This window comes from Euprymna scolopes, chromosome 42 (genome assembly GCF_053919585.1).
Source record: "Euprymna scolopes isolate OS-2025 chromosome 42, ASM5391958v1, whole genome shotgun sequence".
Classification (NCBI taxonomy): Eukaryota; Metazoa; Mollusca; class Cephalopoda; order Sepiida; family Sepiolidae; genus Euprymna; species Euprymna scolopes.
This window is the reverse complement of record NC_136523.1, coordinates 67,346,473-67,368,028: the sequence shown is the minus strand read 5'-3', so window position 1 is coordinate 67,368,028 and position 21,556 is coordinate 67,346,473. Positions and strand designations below refer to the sequence as shown.

The 21,556-nt window shown below is 38.6% G+C and overlaps 1 protein-coding gene across 3 annotated transcripts in view; it reads right to left on the bottom strand.

Annotated features, from left to right (window-relative positions):
* The window catches only part of LOC145267175 (uncharacterized), a 496,153-nt gene that overhangs the window by 98,941 nt on the left and 375,656 nt on the right, over positions 1 to 21,556 (bottom strand). The gene's annotated exons all lie outside the window — the stretch shown is intronic.

Below are 21,556 nucleotides of genomic sequence, written 5' to 3'. Positions count from 1 at the left end.
TCTTAAATAAAATAAAAACGACTTGACGAGAAGACTGTTTTTGTTTTAATAATTATTTTTTATTCAAAAATAAAAAATAAAAATAAAAAATAAAAATTTCAATTGTTCAAAACATGTTTTTTTCCCAAAGCTTATAGGAGTTTTTTTTAATTACCATATTTTTCATGAACATGCTACCTCTCAATCGTACAGTATATCGATACACTAAGGCTGACTGGGATAGCTTCCGTACATTTATATCTGATCTACCTCCGCATTCCATGTTTAAAAAAAATGTGTCCTCTATAGTATTAGACCTGACGGAATGGTTAATTGTAGGTATTGACCGTTTCATACCCTCGAAAAAGTTTCAGCAAAAACCTAACAGCCAGCCATGGTTCTCTCCAGAATGTGCTGCTGCCATTGCGCACAGAAACCACTTTTTCCATTGCTTCCTACGTAATAGATGGATGGAAACTAAAGCCGCTTTCAGGACTGCCAGCAACCATTGTAAGAAAGTAATAAAGAACACAAGAGAGTTGTATGCTCAATCTGTTAAGTCCAAAGTAGCTGAGCAGCGGCTTGGTTCCCACCAGTTTTGGCAAATAGCAAACAGAATCCTGAACAGAAGCGTGTGCTCCATCCCAACCATTATCAATGGACCTGAGGTAATCTCGTCAGCATCAGACAAAGCCAAACTCTTTGTCAAGAACTTTGCAGCTAATTCTACCCTTTGCGACCAAGGCCGCCAACCTCCAATATTTTCTCCTGTATCAGAAAACACACTATGTGATATACGTATATCTGTACGTGATGTTGCCAAGCTAATCAAAAACCTTGATTCCAGTAAAGCAACTGGCCCTGACGGTATTCCAATTATAGTACTCAAAAAACTTCAACCTGAACTAGCGCCCATACTTACAAAACTGTTTAAACATTGTCTTAAGGAGAATAGTTTCCCATCTCCCTGGAAAATTTCATCAGTATGCCGTGTATTTAAGAATTCAGGTGATCGCTCATCCCCCTCTCAGTACAGGCCAATAAGTCTCCTGTGCATCATGAGTAAGTTGCTGGAATCTGTGTTAAGTACAGAAGTAATCAACCATCTCAGCAAAAATAACCTTCTTAGTGACACTCAATATGGTTTCCGTTCTGCTAGATCTACACAGCAGATGTGCTTACAGTTATATCTCATAGGATTAGCAAATCTCTCGACGGAGGCAACCTTTCTAGGGCAATTGCTCTTGACATAAGGCCTTTGATAGGGTATGGCATAAAGGTTTACTTCATAAGATCTCTAGCTATGGTATAGCTGGAAATGTCTTCTCAATTATTAAATCATTTCTTTCTTATAGGTTCATAAGAGTAGTAGTTGAGGGGCAAAAATCAGAAGCTCACAGTATTAATGCCGGTGTCCCTCAGGGGTCCATCCTGGGCCCAACTCTTTTCCTGATCTACATTAATGATCTTCCAAATCACATCCTTACATCATTTGTAGACATTTATGCTGACGACACTACCATTTATGGTAGCACATCTAAGACAGTAAATGACCAAGTTCTCTCCAATTCTCTCTCCTCTGATCTTGATGGGAAATCAATGGGGAAAGGAGTGGCTGGTTACTTTTAATGCATCTAAAACCAAGCTTCTCTCTTTACATCATCAACATTCTGATCCACATCTGGCATCAATTGAAATGAATGGCTCTCGTCTTCAGGAGGCCTCAAGTTTTGACAAGCTTCTGGGCTTGACCTTTACTCCTGATCTTAAATGGAACACGTACATCAAATCTGTTGCCAAGGCCGCTGGAAAAATGGTGGGATCTTTCTATCGATCCGGTAAATATCTCACTGCTGATGCTATTCTCTATCTATATAAGAGCCAGGTACGTCCAAGGATGGAATATTGTTGCCACATCTGGGCAGGAGCTGCTAGAAAGGACTTGTCCTGCCTTGATAGAGTTCAAAATAGACTTCGTAGCCTCGTAGATGTCCTTTTCTCTTCCTTGCAACCTCTATCTCACAGAAGAGATGTTGCGAGTTTGTCTCTGATGTATCGTTATTTTCATGGAAGGTGTTCAACTGAGCTTCAATCTATGGTCCCCCCTCGCCAAACTTTCACAAGAAACACTCGTCTAGCTGTACACACCATCAATAATTCCCCCTACTCTTTATCTGTGCCTAAACCTAAACGTAGATTCCATGAACAAAGCTTCTTTCTTAGAACTGCACGCCTGTGGAATTGTCTTCTGTTTTCCTGCTTTCCGGCTGACTACAATATGTTTGTGTTCAAGTCTAACGTAAATAAGTTCTTGATGAGCCGTGCTATATAAGTTATCAAATTTACCAAATTTTCATTACTAATGATTACTATATTGTCCAATGTCTACTGTACACTCTTTAACCCTTATCCTTGAGTGGCCGCTTGGCCTTGATAAGTGGTGATGCCTATGTAAAAAAAAAAAAAAAAAAATGCTCTAAAAATGTTTCAAAATTATCTAATATTTTTTCACTTTTCATGTCGCCTCTCTTTACATGGCCTCATCGACATGAGACTGGTGTCGTATTTTATTAAATATAAACTAAAAATAAAAATTTATAAATGATAATAAACTAATAATAGGATATAAGATTAATGTACTAAAAAAATAGAATAATTAACTTTTTTTCTGATAGGTTTTAGATTTACCCACAATCCTTTGCAGGGGAGTCTTCCTCTAGCGGTTTCTAAAAAGAGCACCATATTTTAAAATGAAAAAGCAAAAAGAAATATAAAAGAACGGAGATTTATTAATATAGAGAGAAAGCCATCTTTCGTTTTGGAAAAAGATGAAACAACATGTAAGTAGGACGGTTTTATTTCTACCCAATGCAGCACGCATCTCATAAAACTTCCCTCCACATGAAAATATTCAGGTTGCGAGAAGTAACATTCTTTTTCCGGAACATTTCTCTTCGTTCACTGAAGGTACATATTCTAAGTCCATGATTCCACACAAGAACTCTTACTGAGCTGGCATTGCTCGTCCATTTTGTTAATTTTGTGAAAAATAAATTTGGAGCATTTTTAATCCAGAAGGATGTGCCATGGTATTTCTTTTTATTGCCTTGTTTTATTATTATTATCTTGTAGGATAGAGGAATTTAATATCTATTAATTATCACTACCCTACAAATTGGTGACACCCGTACGTGAGAGAAAACGTGCTGACTTGTTTGAAAAGACTGGCAATTTAAAAGGTTTCCAAACCATTTTCGGGGACTCAAATACGAAAAACAAACAAACAAAAAAACCCTTCATATTCGTGTCCACTACAAATTGATAACCCCAATTACAAAGGAAGATACACAAATTTTTCACCATGGCTGAAACTGAGTACTCCAATGCTGTTGCTGTCTGGGTGCCGCCGTTCATGGAAACTGCTGCCAACGGATGGTTCGTCATAATTGAGGCCCAATTTATGATCCGAAACATCACAGTAGAAGCCACTAAATTCTATATGTACTTTCCAACTTGCCACCAGAACTTGTAGCACAATTATCTCCACTACTACTAGAAAAGAGAAGCTACGAGGAACTAAAATTTGCCGTCATTAATATCTATGAGAAAACGAAACCGGAATTATTCTCCAAGTTAATGAGCGAAACTAAAATGACCGGTAGACCCTCACACTATCTACGGGAAATTAATAACGACCGCTACGAAAGTCAGCATAGGTGATGATTTAGTGAAGCATAGGTTCATACAAGCCCTGTCACCTACAATCTCGCCCGTAATCGCTGCTCAAAAGGACCTCACTTTAAACAACTAGGAAACCTGACAGATCAATTAATGCCGGTACTGCAAAAAGAGATCAACAAAATAAACTAGGTTAATTGGCAAAGTAGTCCAAACAGCAACTCTAATCAAATCCCCTTTGGCCTACAACCATTCGGAGCAAATCAGAAACCGAAAGTATGCCGCGGTCATTTATACTTTGGCAGCAACTCACGCTCGTGTAAACCCTGGTGTAAGTGGCCTAACAAACACAATTGTCAAATACAACCAAGTTCTAGGTCATCATCACCAGCTCCTGTATCTAGGCCTAATTCTGAAAACTAATATGGCGGATTGCTTTTGCAACCTCCGGTCTGCCTTTGGTAAAAGTAGAAGCAAAAGTCGGTTGCACAAAAATAAATTTTATCATTGATACTGGTGCAACAGTATCGATGATAAAATTTATTTATACTGCCACGAGATTATGCTGGAGGTCTCTTAATAAATCCAACTCCAGTAAGACTAACCACAGCTAATGGACAAAATATTGAAGTATTTGGTGAAGTTTTAGTCGAGATTAGTATCTGCGCTTTACGCCGCACATATTCTTGGACTTTTGTCATTGCCAATATTGTAAATCCTCTTCTTGGCTTAGACTTCTTATTACATTTCGGAATACTAATTGGGGGGGGGGGGGGTCACCTCAAACACACAAGAGGGAATAAATCCAAGAAAGTAGAATCTCCACTCCCGTTGTGCCTACTCTCCTGCCAGATCTGGAATCTCTCCAGCACCGAAAAATGAAGCTTGTTTTGTAGTTTCCAGCTTCATGTGCACATGAGATTTTGCGAGAACGCATGTAATAAAATGCTGGCCGCCATCTTTGTTTTTCCTTTTCTCCGCCTGAACTCACTCGCTGCACACCCACAGTAAAACTTCTGTTTTTCTTAGCTTCTGACCACACGCCTCCCTGATCTCAAGATCATATTTCGTAGTCTCTCATCCTCTGTGGCGGTCGCCTCTTTCTACTTGGCCTCTGAGGTGTCTCGTCCTCCTCTTGCTGCTGCACATTCCCCTCCATTGCTTCGCCTTCCATTGGTCTGATGTCGAGAATATGCCTCGGTACTCCGTTCACCACAATGTTGTTTCTGGTGTTCCTCCCAGTCACGCGACCTCTACTTCATTGCGTGGTGCAGCGCGCCCCCGGTGGCTTCACCCATACCTCATCCCCGAGTTTAATGGTCCCTGTGGCCTCTGCCTCTCTGTTTGCCGGCTCAAATCTGGGATGTCTCCAGGAATATGTGAACATTGACGGTTGCGAAATCGTCTCTTGCTCAGGTGAGGTGCCTCCTCTTTCCGCAACTGCCTTTATGGTGCGGTGGTTTCTCACCACGATTCTGTTGCTACTGGGTCTGTAGGCAGCACTGAAAAATTGTTAGATATTCCATTTCTTCATTACTTCCGTCACTGCTACTGACTTGAATGCGGTTCCGTTGTCGGTTAACAGCTGTTCCATGGGACCTCGCTCCAAAAACACCTCATCGAGGATTGCCGGTATTTCATTGCCTGTTCCTCCACATAGCTTCTTTCATAGGGCAAATTGCCCGGGCCCGCAGTCAATCATGATCAGGTAAAGTCCACCCCTGTAATGGGTGACATCGCATGCCAGTCTCTCCCAGGTCTCACTCACCCTCAATTGACCAGCTTCATGCGTGCTTGGAGCAAGATCAATCGACTGACATGTCGCATGCCCTGACCACTTGCCTCACTTACTCCTTGGTGACACTCAGGTCGACTTTCTTCACCAAGTACCACGTCCTCTCTACCCCCCATATGGTGCAGATTGTGCAGCTCTCGCACGCCAACATCATCTAGATCTGATGCAGCAACAACATCTTTCTTTGGCACAAGCCAGCTCTTCTTCACTCCCGTGAGAGCATCAGCTCGGTTCTTCTCAGAAGCCACCATGTCCCCATGAAGCTTCAAACAAAACTCCTGCATCAGCTCAGCTAGCATCCCAAGCCTGCACTTCACTAACATCTCTGCTGCCCCTTTCGTTCTCATCCTTTTTTCGCTTGAAATGAGGGACTTTAGCCAATCAAACACAGTGGCAGAGTCTGTTTTGATGCAGATGTCACGCAGTCTCCATTCCAAGGCTAGACTGACCCCTTCGATTATCGCATCTAATTCCACTACATTGATGTGGCCGACATCATTTTTCTTTCTTAACCAGGTCGCATCTTCTGCAACCACTCCTCCAACTTCCAAGACGACCCCTGTTGCAATGCTGCTTGCATCATACCACACAACATCCAATGTTCGCGGTACGTTCTAGGTTCCCCGGACTGGGTCTTGCTGTTCTGCTTCTTTCAGGAGCTCTTCCATCATGGCGACCATTCTTCCTCCCACTTCATCATCCCATCCTCTTCCTTCGACATGCCTCTTTATTTAGCTGCTGGTCTAAGCCAGCCAGCAACGGGGTAATGTCCGATCAACTTCCTGCATATGGTTCCCATCTGTTGAGCTCTTGCTTCAGTTGCGGGATCTCGTTCCCCCTTTGAAACTCTAGGCTGCCCAACGCAGCTCGTTTCAGCCTTAGCCCCTCCGTCTAATTTTTCAGGCGCTTTGGCGACCAACCCAAACCTCTTCAAATGAGCCACCACCTCCTTGGCAATTACCAGAGCCTCATTCACAAGAATGTCGTCTATGTATGAACTCACTGCCCCATCTCCTTTTCCTATTGTTTCCAAAATCTTCCTGACGATGGTTGACATGATCTTGGGTGCCGAATTCAACCCAAACCCCACTCGCGTAAGGCAGTAGGTTTTGCCTTTGTACTTACTTGTACTTGAAACGACATTCACCCTGGAGGAGTTGAGTCAGCTTCATGAAGATGCACATCTCGTACCGCTGCGGCCCAAGCCCGGCGATCGGAGGCAAGATCCCGAGTGAGCAATAGCCAATCACGTCTCCAACGAGACAGGCCATAGATGAGCGGGCCCGAAATAAGCTCAGCGTCGGTTTTGATAGTCCCGAGCCACGTTCTTAGCTGGCCACCGACACGTTTTTTCCAGCCGGGTAGAGGACGTGAGGAGATAGCCTCGTGGATAAAGACCCCTGCATCACAGCGAGAGGCATGGCCGAACCATCGAAGGCGTCGAGCCCGCAGTAGGTCAGTAATTGCCTGGAGATTGCAGCGACGCCGGACTTCTTTGTTGGCGACAAAATCCAAGGGACGGACATGGAGAATGCGGCGGAGATTGTAGTGGTCGAAAACTTCTACGCGTCGCAGATCCGCTTTCCGTATGGGCCAGGTCTCACATCCATACAAAAGTATTGAGCGGACGAGGGCCTGGTAGATTCGTATTTTTGTCCTCAGACTTATTTCAGGCCGTGACCATAATCGCCTTTGGAGTCGACAAAAGGCAGCTCGTGCGGCATTAATGTGCGCTTCAATCTCATTCATGCCTTGACCGGTACCAATGAACGTGCAGCCCAGATATTTGAAGCTATCCGTCTCCTCGAGTGTTTCCCCGTTGAGAGTGACGGAGGACCTTTCTGCTTGGGGGATGCCAGCCGATAGAATCTTCGTCTTGCTGGCGTTGATTCTCATGCCGATGGCAGCTGCCTTCTCCTGGATTCGGTTCAGCACCGTCTGTATGTCTCTGTAGCTCTCCCCGAGAACCGCAATATCGTCCACGTAGTCCAAATCGTCGAGATAAAAGTTACGCCCCACCACGACGCCAGGATATCCAGGCAGCGCCTGCTCCATGATCCAATCAATAGCGTAATTGAAAAGGGTGGGCGAGAGCGCGCATTCCTGGCGGACACCACTGCTGACGTTGAAGAAAGAGGAGTCCTGGCCATAACAGCGGACACGCGTGCGAGTCCGATGGTAGTAGGCTTTGATCAAGTTGAGTAGCTTCGGGGGGATACCATCTGCTTCCATCACTCTCCACAGGGTACCGCGGTCGACCGAGTCAAAAGCGGCAGCGAAGTCGATGAAGCATACGATTGTACGCTGTTGGTAGCACCAGCGCTGTTCCAAGGCTCGCCTCAGCGTGAATATTTGGTCGACGCATCCGCGGCCAGGTCGGAATCCGCATTGGTTAGGACGAGTCCTTCTGTCCCTTTCGTATTGAAACAGTCTCAGAATGAGGATAGTGAAGACTTTGGCAGCGACATCTATAAGGCTGATGCCTTTGTAGTTACTACATGTCCGTTTGTCACCCTTCTTAAAAAAGGGAAGAAGGATGGCGTCACTCCAATCTTGGGGAATCTCCCCACTATTCCAAATCTCAGAAATCAGCTGGTGTAGGCGAGGGGTTAATTCATCGATTCGGGTCTTGTAGACCTCAGCCGGGATACCGTCCTCGCCTGGAGCTTTGTTATTCTTCAACTTGGCAATGACGGCTCTGATTTCTTCATGGCTGGGGGTATCCGACGAGCAATCGTAGAGATCTGCATCGGTGGGGGTGTTTTGACCTGCTATTGTAGGTGGAGGCTGGTTGTTCAGGAGTTCACGGAAGTGCTCGTGCCACCGATCCAATCGTGCGTTTAGCTCAGTAATGATTTCACCTCCACTGTTGTGGATGGATTCGCTCACGGATGACCTCGTCTGTGTGCTGGACTTCAATAGTTGATATAACTTGCGGGAGTCCCCTACCGAGGCCGCATGTTCCATGTCAGTTGCGATATTGTGCCAGTAGACATTGCGGTCGTTGCGGGCAGAGTGCGTTGTTTCTCGGCGAAGGCGACGATAGTTGGCATCTCCGTTGAGTCTGGCACGTTTAGCCTCCTCACCCAATTTCACCGTTCGACTTGAGATCCAGTCCTTTTGACGACGCTTTGTGAAACCCACGGTGTTGGCCGCTGCTTCAGTGATGTCCTTTTTGAGTGCTTTCCATATATCTTCCACTGATTCTTCTGGTTGTAAACCATTGAATCGGTTGCGTAGGTCCAGTCGAAACTGAGTCGCAGTGTCATCCACTTTCAGCTTCGTGATATCAAGACGTTTTTGACGGGAAACGTGTTTGTTGGCCTTCAGTCGCATTGTGAGCTTGGCTCTAACAAGGACATGATCCGATCCATGGGTATTTCCTGTTTCAGCACCTCTGTAAGCGCGGCAGTCATGCATATTGCTTACCCAGCGTTTGCGTATCAAAATGTAGTCTATCTGGTTCGCCGTGACACCGTCATTCGAGTACCACGTCACCAGATGATGATTTGGATGCTGAAACTTCGTATTGGAGACAATGAGGTGATTGTTCATCGCGAAGTTAATGATACGTTCGCCATTGGCACAGCGATTCCCCGACGCCAAATGGGCCCAGCGTAGATCTTGTTTGAGCATCCGCCTTGCCAGTTTTGCCTTTGTACCTGACTAACTGGTATTTCCAGAGCTCCTTGTGGAGTTGCAAATAGGCAGATTTTAGATCTACCAACGTAGACACCCCATTCATCTGCCTCCATTCTCTAATGGTCTCACTGCACACATCTACGGTGTCGCCTCTTTTTGTTTTATTTTACTTCAGTCGAAGTTCTCAGAAGTCAAGGGGCCCACGACCTGGGGCTAACACTTTAACTCTATATGAGATACATAGATATTCGAATGTCCAATTTAAGTTCTTTATTTCTCAAACACTGAGTTAATAAAGAAGTTGAGAACATAATTTTCCTCTCCCCAATTAACCATTTTCATATATTGTATTATATCTTTCATGTTGGTCTCTTGGTCTTACTGAATTCCAGAACAAGAATTTATCTAGTCTGGTGGAATATCCAGTTTCGTGCTGTTACTTGAGGTAACATCACTTGGAGAAGGTGCACAATTCCTCGTAAAAGCTAATATGGGTAAGCCATAGTGAGGAGATCTTATTTGGGCAGCGAATACTATGTGATTTTGAATATTTGGTCAGGGTTTACTTCTATGGAAAAAGTATCCTCATGCCAGATTGTTCTGACAAACCCCTGTACAGAGAGACCTTAGACACTCGAGGATAGTGTCTAGCAGGCATTCAAGTTCTCTCCGTCTAGCAGGCATTCAAGTTCTCTCCACATTAAAAGCATGCCACCCTCGGGTTCGATAGACTCCTGCTGTACCGTTGCTGTTGTTCCTCCAGACTCCGTGGGCGGGGTTCTCACCAAGATCTTTGCAGTTTTGAGCAGCTCACTCACATCCAGCATCTCCACTCCCGGGACCTGCTGCAAACATTTCGATATCTCTTCTGGGAACCCGGTAATGAATGTCATTTTGACTACGTGACTCGTGGCGTGTCTCCTGATGCCCGACAACTCAACCAATCTCCTTATCTCGTTCGTGTATACATCAACAGATTCACCAATCCACCTCTTCTCCTTCAACTTATAAAGGCCTCTCTGCAAAAGCTTTGATCAATCGACCCTTGATGGCGTCCGCGTTACCCTGATCTCGCTCGCTGAGCTCCAAATAGAGGGCCAGTGCATCCTCTTCTAGAAACAGTGGTATTACTGCGGCCACATCGTCCAACTTTTGAATCCTTGCCACAAGGTCCACTTTTTTAATTTTAAGCCACACTACCACCGCCATTAAAAGGCTTAATCATGTTGCTTAAACCAGCGTTGGCCATCGCCGAAATAACTTGCGCCTCCTGAGGGGAGGGGGGTTCACCTCAAACACACAAAAGGGAATAAATTCGAGAAAGTAGAATCTCCACTCTCGTTGCACCTACCCTCCTGCCAGATCTGGAATCTCTCTAGAACCGAAAAATGAAGCTCGTTTTGTAGTTTCCAGCTTCACACGCACACAAGATTTTGCGAGAACGCACATAATAAAATGCTGGCGGCCATCTTTGTTTTTCCTTTTTTCCGCCTGAACTCACTCGCTGCACACCCATGGTAAGACTTCTGTTTTTCTTAGCTTCTGACCACAATTAATAAAGGATTCAAACACCAAGTTTGCTCAACAAGTATCCATTATCAACCAAGTCAATCAGAAAGTATATATCAATAATATTGAAGATCAACATCCTGAAATCCAATCCCTACTGAGAGAATTCAATTCTCTAATTCTACCAAGAGCGAAAGATGATGTCAATGACAACTCAAAAGTCAAGCGTCACATCGACACAGGAGACAACAAGCCAACCTTTTGTAAAGTTTGTCAACTGTCTCAGGAAAAATTTGATGCTGCTAAAAAGGAATTCTCAACTTTATTACAAGCAGGAATTATTAGACAATCTACCTCATCATGGGCATCACCACTCCATATGGTACCAAAGAGTACACCTGGTGAATGGAGAGCGTGTGGTGATTATAGATTCCTTAATGCAATCACAAAACCCTATCAGTATCCTGTTCCACACATACAAAATATTTCTTCTAAGCTGGAAAATAATGTGTTTTCAAAACTGGATTTATTGAAAGCATAACATCAGATGTAAATATGGAGGATATACAGAAAACTTTAGTCATAACTCCCTTTGATGCGTATGAGTATTTCGGACTTCGAAACACTGGAGCTACTTTTCAATGCTTCATGGACAATATATTTATAAATGTGGAGTGTGTATTTATTTATATCAATGATTTGTTGATAATGTTTGAATCAGAAACTTCTCATATAGAAGATTTAAAATGTGTTTTCCAAATTCTCAAAGAGAATAATCTAAAATTATCCCTTAATAAATGTGAATTTTTCAAGTCTTCTTTGAACTATTTAGGATTCCACATTGGCCCAGAAGGACTGAAACCTACTGCAGAAAAAATAGCAGAAATTAATCATTTCCCTGAACCTAATGAATCAGCATCGTTGCGAAGATTTCTTGGAATGATAAATTTTTATAGAAAATTAATTCCGAAATTTGCTGATATAGTGTTACGACTTAGTGAATTTAATAAGTTACATCCTGAAGACAAATCATTTAAATTTAGTGAGGCTGAAAGAAAATCTTTTACTGAAATTAAAGAAATTTTAGCTAATATAACTTCCCTTCCTCATCCTATCTCAAGTGTTACCAATTATCATTTAGTGACTGACAACTCTAATTTTGCTGTTGGTGCTTGTTTGCATGAGATTGTAAAAGAGGAGCCTATTCCCATAGGTTTCTTCTCTAAGAAATTGAATGACAGTCAAAGGAAGTTTTCTACGTTTGATCGTGAATTACTAGCTGCTTATCTGGCTGTACTTCATTTCAAGTCACAAATTGAAGGCAGACAGGTATATTTACTTACAGATCACAAACCTTTGGTGTCAGCCATGAAAAATCAACACCCATAAAATCTGACAAACAACGTTATTTGTCTGTAATTACAGAATATGTGTCTGACATATATATATATATATGAGGAAGTGAAAATATCGTTGCTGACTGCTTGCCTCGTGCTGCCAATGCAGTTTCTGTAGACGTCTTTGATCTCCCTGCCTTGGTGGAACAACAAGCAGCTGATGAAGAAATTAAAGATTATTCTGATAAACTTAAGTCCTATAAATTTTCTCCAGGTTCAGAACTCTTATGTGACGTTTCAATGCCATACCCTCGTCCTTTCGTACCCAAGAAGAGCTATCTTTGATCAATTTCATGCTCTATTACATTCAAGAACAAAAGCATCATTAAAATTGATCAAATCAAGATTTTATTGGCCTGGAATGGATAAGATGATAAGACAATATTGCAAGGAATGTCTCAACTGTCAGAAATCCAAAGTTACGAGACATACAAGATCTCCAGTTGAGCCATTCAATCTACCTTCAAGCCGATTTGAAACTGTGCATCTTGACATAGTGGGTCCTCTTAATCGAGTAACTCCTATAAATTCTAAGTTTCCATCATCTGGCAGATATATTCTTACAGGTATCGATAGGGCTACACGCTGGGTTGAGGCCACACCCATGTCAGACATTACAGCAGAAACAGTTGCAATATTCTTTCTAAATATTTGGGTCTCTAGATTTGGAGTGCCTCTCTATTAACTGATAGAGGATAACAGTTTGAAAGTGAACTTTTTAGTCAACTATCTAAACTTTTAGGATTCCATCATTTGTGTACGACAAGTTACCACCTTCAATCAAACGGTATAATCGAGCGTATACACCGTACATTCACCATCTGTAGCAATAAATATGCAAAATAAGAATAATTATTCACCATCTGTAGCAATAAATATGCAAAATGAGGATAATTATTCACCATCTGTAGCAATAAATATGCAAAATGAGGATAATTATTCACCATCTGTAGCAATAAATATGCAAAATGAGAATAATTATTCACCATCTGTAGCAATAAATATGCAAAATGAGAATAATTATTCACCATCTGTAGCAATAAATATGCAAAATGAGAATAATTATTCACCATCTGTAGCAATAAATATGCAAAATGAGGATAATTATTCATCATCTGTAGCAATAAATATGCAAAATGAGGATAATTATTCACAATCTGTAGCAATAAATATGCAAAATGAGAATAATTATTCACCATCTGTAGCAATAAATATGCAAAATGAGGATAATTATTCATCATCTGTAGCAATAAATATGCAAAATGAGGATAATTATTCATCATCTATAGCAATAAATATGCAAAACGAGAATAATTATTCACAATCTGTAGCAATAAATATGCAAAATGAGGATAATTATTCATCATCTGCAGCAATAAATATGCAAAACGAGAATAATTATTCATCTGTAGCAATAAATATGCAAAATGAGGATAATTATTCACAATCTGTAGCAATAAATATGCAAAATGAGAATAATTATTCACCATCTGTAGCAATAAATATGCAAAATGAGGATAATTATTCATCATCTGTAGCAATAAATATGCAAAATGAGGATAATTATTTACCATCTGTAGCAATAAATATGCAAAATGAGGATAATTATTCATCATCTGCAGCAATAAATATGCAAAATGAGAATAATTATTCACCATCTGTAGCAATAAATATGCAAAATGAGAATAATTATTCATCATCTGCACCAATAAATATGCAAAATGAGGATAATTATTCACAATCTGTAGCAATAAATATGCAAAATGAGAATTATTCATCATCTGTAGCAATAAATATGCAAAATGAGGATAATTATTCATCATCTGCAGCAATAAATATGCAAAATGAGGATAATTATTCATCATCTGTAGCAATAAATATGCAAAATGAGAATAATTATTCATCATCTGCAGCAATAAATATGCAAAATGAGAATAATTATTCATCATCTGTAGCAATAAATATGCAAAATGAGGATAATTATTCACCATCTGTAGCAATAAATATGCAAAATGAGGATAATTATTCATCATCTGCAGCAATAAATATGCAATATTCACCATCTGTAGCAATAAATATGCAAAACGAGAATAATTATTCATCATCTGTAGCAATAAATATGCAAAATGAGGATAATTATTCACCATCTGTAGCAATAAATATGCAAAATGAGGATAATTATTCACCATCTGTAGCAATAAATATGCAAAATGAGAATAATTATTCACCATCTGTAGCAATAAATATGCAAAATGAGGATAATTATTCATCATCTGCAGCAATAAATATGCAATATTCACCATCTGTAGCAATAAATATGCAAAACGAGAATAATTATTCATCATCTGTAGCAATAAATATGCAAAATGAGGATAATTATTCACCATCTGTAGCAATAAATATGCAAAATGAGGATAATTATTCACCATCTGTAGCAATAAATATGCAAAATGAGAATAATTATTCACCATCTGTAGCAATAAATATGCAAAATGAGAATAATTATTCACCATCTGTAGCAATAAATATGCAAAATGAGGATAATTATTCATCATCTGTAGCAATAAATATGCAAAATGAGGATAATTATTCACCATCTGTAGCAATAAATATGCAAAATGAGGATAATTATTCACCATCTGTAGCAATAAATATGCAAAATGAGAATAATTATTCACCATCTGTAGCAATAAATATGCAAAATGAGAATAATTATTCACCATCTGCAGCAATAAATATGCAAAATGAGGATAATTATTCACCATCTGTAGCAATAAATATGCAAAATGAGAATAATTATTCACCATCTGTAGCAATAAATATGCAAAATGAGAATAATTATTCACCATCTGTAGCAATAAATATGCAAAATGAGGATAATTATTCATCATCTGCAGCAATAAATATGCAATATTCACCATCTGTAGCAATAAATATGCAAAACGAGAATAATTATTCATCATCTGTAGCAATAAATATGCAAAATGAGGATAATTATTCACCATCTGTAGCAATAAATATGCAAAATGAGAATAATTATTCACCATCTGTAGCAATAAATATGCAAAATGAGAATAATTATTCACCATCTGTAGCAATAAATATGCAAAATGAGGATAATTATTCATCATCTGCAGCAATAAATATGCAAAATGAGGATAATTATTCACCATCTGTAGCAATAAATATGCAAAATGAGAATAATTATTCACCATCTGTAGCAATAAATATGCAAAATGAGAATAATTATTCACCATCTGTAGCAATAAATATGCAAAATGAGAATAATTATTCACCATCTGCAGCAATAAATATGCAAAATGAGGATAATTATTCACCATCTGTAGCAATAAATATGCAAAATGAGAATAATTATTCACCATCTGTAGCAATAAATATGCAAAATGAGAATAATTATTCACCATCTGTAGCAATAAATATGCAAAATGAGGATAATTATTCATCATCTGCAGCAATAAATATGCAATATTCACCATCTGTAGCAATAAATATGCAAAACGAGAATAATTATTCATCATCTGTAGCAATAAATATGCAAAATGAGGATAATTATTCACCATCTGTAGCAATAAATATGCAAAATGAGAATAATTATTCACCATCTGTAGCAATAAATATGCAAAATGAGAATAATTATTCACCATCTGTAGCAATAAATATGCAAAATGAGGATAATTATTCACCATCTGTAGCAATAAATATGCAAAATGAGGATAATTATTCACCATCTGTAGCAGAAACAGAAAAATCCTTACTTTTACCAAGACCAATGATTGATAATGAATCGTAAGTTTCTTATCCAAAAATTAAGATTTTAGCAGAAGAAATGCAGAACTTAGACTTCAAAATACTATCTGAAGGCCGAATCCACTCTTTTCCTAAGTCATATATCCCAGCTGATCTAAGAACCTGTACTCATGTGTGGATGTGAGCTGACCGAGTTCATCATCCACTCGAAGCTCCTTACATGGGTCCTTATGAAGTTCTTCGAAGATATCAAAAACACTTTACTATAAAGCTAAATTCTGGTAAGAGTGATACAGTTTCAGTGGATCGTCTGAAGCCAGTATATAGTAAGTCTTTTGCAAATACCTTCTTAGTGACACACAATATGGTTTCCGCTCTGCAAGATCTACCGTAGATGTGCTGACAGTTATATCCCACAGGATTAGTGAATCTCTTGACAAAGGCTTCCTTTCTAGGGCAATTGCTCTTGACAAATCAAAGGCCTTCGACAAGGTATGGCATAAGGGTCTACTTCACAAGATTTCCAGCTACGGTATAACCGGAAATGTTTTCTCAATCATTAAATCATTTCTCTCCGATAGGCTCACAAGAGTAGTGGTAGATGGACAAAAATCGGAGGCCTGCAATATAAATGCTGGAGTCCCTCAGGGGTCCATACTGGGCCCAACTCTCTTCCTGATCTACATCAATGACCTCCCTAAACACACTTAAATCATTCGTTAACATCTATGCTGATGACACGACCATCTACAGCAACACATCAAAGGCTGTTAATGACAAAGTTCTCTGATTCTCTCTCCTCTGATCTCGAGCACGTGGTTCAGTGGGGGAAGACGTGGCTGGTTACCTTTAATGCATCTAAAACCAAACTCCTATCCTTACATCATCAACGCTCTGATCCTCATCTGGCATCAATTGTGATGGATGGCTCTCGTCTGGGTGAGGCCCCGTGTTTTGACAAGCTTCTGGGTTTGACCTTTACTCCTGATTTGAAATGGAACAAGTCTGTTGCCAAGGTCGCTGGAAAGATGGTGGGATCCTTCTACTGCTCCAGAAGATATCTCACTACTGATGCAATTCTCTATCTATATAAAAGCCAAGTACGTCCAAGGATGGAATACTGCTGCCATATCTGGGCAGGAGCTGCTAAAAACAGCCTATCCTGCCTTGACAGAGTACAAAATAGACTTCGTGGCTTAGTGGGGATGCCCTTTTCTCTACCCTGCAACCTCTCTCCCACAGAAGAGACGTTGCGAGCCTATCCTTGTTTTATCGTTATTTCCATGGCAGGTGCTCATCTGAACTCCAATCTCTTGTCCCCCCCTCGCCAATCTTTCACGAAAAACACCCGTCTAGCTGAATCCACTGTGAAAAATTTCCCCCACTATATCTGTGCCTAAATCAAAACGCGGATTCCATGAACAAAGCTTCTTTCTTAGAACTGCATGCCTGTGGAACTCTGTCCCGTCTGCCTGCTTCCCACCGGACTACAACTTGGATGTCTTCAAGTCCAACGTTAACAAATTCCTAATGAACCGCCCCCCCCCTTAAGTAAACACTTCATCAAATCTCCACACTAACGTAATGTACTTGCAATACTGAGTGGCTTCCGGGCCTTGATAAGTGGTGATCACAGTAAAAAAAAACAAAAACAAAAAAGGACATACTGAATCAAAGAAATCTGCAAAAGTTCCTGATGAATCAAATGTCCCTGAACAGGAAACTTCATCTGAGAATTCTACAGAAAAATCAATTGAAAATGATTCCAACGATTTATCTAGTACGTCTACAGAAGAATTTGACCAACAAAAATCAGTAGATCTTCCAAGATTCAAAATCTACAACGACAAGATCAGGCAGAAGAGTAGTTTTCTCAAGACACAACGAATACCATTATTTCTAACAATCTCCGATACTGAGATGGAAAGTATTGTGGTGTCGTATTTTATTAAATATAAACTAAAAATAAAAATGATAATAAACTAATAATAAAATATAAAGTTAATGTACTAAAAAAAAAAAATAGAATAATTAACTTTTTTCTGATTTACCCACAATCCTTTGCAGGGGAGTCTTCCTCTAGCGGTTTCTAAAAAGAGCACCATATTTTAAAATGAAAAAGCAAAAAGAAATATAAAAGAACAGAGATTTATTAATATAGAGAGAAAGCCATCTTTCGTTTTGGAAAAAGATGAAACAACATGTAAGTAGGACTGTTTTATTTCTACCCAATGCAGCACGCATCTCATAAAACTTCCCTCCACATGAAAATATTCAGGTTGCGAGAAGTAACATTCTTTTTCCGGAACATTTCTCTTCGTTCACTGAAGGTACATATTCTAAGTCCATGATTCCACACAAGAACTCTTACTGAGCTGGCATTGCTCGTCCATTTTGTTAATTTTGTGAAAAATAAATTTGGAGCATTTTTAATCCAGAAGGATGTGCCATGGTATTTCTTTTTATTGCCTTGTTTTATTATTATTATCTTGTAGGATAGAGGAATTTAATATCTATTAATTATCACTACCCTACAAGACCATTTCATTTCTCCTACTGGTCCCGATATGTATTTCAGTTTTCTTTATACGAGACCAATACACCTCAATATTGTTGGTGCAAACACCAGTAAGCAGATTTTTAAATAAAAGAAATAACGCAGGTATCGTAAAACTTTAATTAAACTTGAAAATAATATTTAAAAATAGCGTGGATTCCATTTTGACTTTCACCAATTGGCAATTTTCCTGTTAATAATTATATAAACTCTGGCAAAAAGAAAAATATCCATAAAAAACAAAAACAGATAAAATCATAACAAAGATCATGCGCAAATTTCAAGCCAAAATAAATAATAAAAAACTAGGTCACACACACAAAAATTCTTTCCTTGTAAAAATAATAACTTCTCCCTCAGTCGAACAACGTACAACCTCGGAGCTGATGCATATTTTGCTACAGGGGTAGCATTCATATACATCTGCCCTTTTTCTTTGTATTTTTTAATACATAAAATAACTCCTTAAATTGATTAATTTCACGGTGCATGTTTAATTCATGGTTAAAATATTTGTTTTGACTTATCTTCAATGAAAGAAATTTTACGAAAAAAATCAAATCGCTTTTGAAATTCCCTAAATTGTATTTCCACTTTTTTGCTGTACCAATTTTTTTCGCTACACAATGATATATTTGAAAACAATTCCACAGGAATCAGAATTGTACTTCGTATCGGAATCGGAAAAAATTTAGGAATCGTCCCAACACTAATCATTAATTATTATTATTCTATTAAATTGATTTTTGCGGTCGTTCTTCCTCATAAATGTTTACCTGCCTCTCAATCGCCCTCCTCCCCAATGTAAACAGAATTTTTGTGAAATGTTAAACGGTATTCTACTCAGTAAATGTCGACGTCTTATTTACAGAAAAACGGTTAATTGAAGTGCAAAAGCACCAGTTAAATAAATCATACAAGTTCTATAATTGAATACCTCCCCCAGCAAAAAAAAAAAAACAAAAAAAAAACAAAACCGGAAAACATGTTTTTTTTAAACTCGTGAACACTAAAAAGCATTTAAAACTACGTAACGAAAAAAAAGTGAAACATTTTTTTTTTAAACTTTATTATTTCAAGATCCGCTAAAAAGATTCCTTCGCGATGTAATAAGTGACTTCAATCGTGGCCTTCGTTATAAAGACGGTCTTGCTTCAATACGCGCGTGCACACGCGAACGCATCATGTACGAAAACACTACTGAAGGCGGTGAAATGGCGTAAAATAGTCCCAGGTTCCAGGGGTTCATACCATGCAAACGGTAACTTTGCGACATGTTTGATTACCAGATTCGTTGTCAGTGCCCTCGAATACCCCCTAAAAAAACAGATTAGAATGGTCGGTGTTCTGTTGTAGCGTAAGGTAACATTTACCACTTTTTTTTTCTTAATTTCAATGATTCCGTAAATTGTGAACGAGATAGACAACAATATCAAACATTCCTATAAAATCGATCTTCCTTTTGTCTCTTGTCTCATCATGTGAATTCGCTAAGGAAAAAAAAAATTACGCTTAAGAATTAGAATCGATTTTAACCTTGGATTTTTAAATCATTTTAGTTATTTTTATCGTATGGAAACAATGTTTTGTGATAAAAATCTTAATATAAAAAATACAAATTCAATTATAAATAATTGGACACTATTTTTACGATTCCTTCCAGAGGTGCCAATTCTTTTTAAGTGACAGGCCCCATTTAGGAATCTCGCATACTTATTGCATGCTGCACTGCTGCAGTGCTGCATTTTTTTTTCTTTTTAAATTTGAAAATATATCGTTATTTTTTCGACACACATTATATATACATATGGGGGGGGGCAGGTAAGTACTTTTTGACGGACCGTCTTTTTAAAAATCTACCAAAAATCAGGTAATTATCCGATCAATACGAAATTTTCAGCGATTATTAAAAGAATGAACTTTATAACAGTGTATTTATTTTTCATAAACGATATTTATATATATATATATATATTGCTTACAACCCCCCCCTTGTTTTGAGGGGGTTCCAAATATGCTTAAAATAATAATCTGAAACTGAACAAAACATATTGTGTTGTTGTAAGGGACAGAATTATAGATTAAAAAAAAAAAAAAAATTGTTTGCATACCTTATCAGAATATCAGAACTTCGATTGTGTTTAATTATCCCGCTTTTGAGTTTTGAAGTGTGAAATTCGGTGAATATGTTAAGTAAAATAATTAATTTAAGTTAAGCAAAACAAAAAAAAAATTTTTTTTTAATATTTATACGAAAAAAGCCATTTTAAAATCTTTGATAAATAAATTAACAATTTTTTTTTAGCGAGCCGAATAATGCATGACCATTATTAAACAGGGCATGCTTTGAAGAATCGCTACAAAAAAAAAAAAAAAAAAAAAATTCGATAAATATTGTGCCCTTTGTGTTAAAAATAGCATCATTTTTTCAATCCCGTTTGAAAACGTTTGCCGCCTTTCGACTACGGTGGACCAAACGCGCTGAAATGATTTTTTTTTATTCTGCTTTAAACTGCCCCCCCCCATTTTGGGGAGCCTAGCCCCCACACACATTCACATTAAAAACCAAACTCATACAAATGGTCACCCATCTGGTACTGGCCAGCCTCAGCGTTAATAATACATTGAAATTTTCGTCACTGAAAAATAAGTTTTTTTTGCCTGTTTGGTCTTCCATAGTTTGCTTTTTATCAAATGCAAACGTAAACATTGTCGATTTAGAGACTCTAGATCGACGCAAAGTAACTGGTTGCCTATATGAATACGTGAAATTATTTGAAATCCAGGTACTTATAATATTTTTGCATATTCTCTTAGAAAATCATCCTAAATCTTAGTTAGACAACAAATAAATAAATTAATTATTTCAAAAACCTTTTTTTTTTTTTTTTTTTTTTTTTTAAATATTTATGTACGTTTTTTTTGTGCAAGACAAAAAATGTCAATTGTTAACTTTTGGGGAAAATTTAACATTTAAAATTTAATCAAAACTAATAGAAAAAGTTTTACATTATTCTGTTTTCTATATGATAAAATTCAGGGTTTTATCTTTCTGGAAAAAAAAGTTACTCAGAAATAATGGATTTTAATAAATGTAATTTCGTTTTAAAAAACAACAACAATTTGATTTTTCGGCCACTTTTGGCGGTGGCCCACACACTGTGTGTGTGTGTGTGTGTGTGTGTGGAAAGCAACCACGCACGAACATAATACGACAATCTGCGAGCAGAA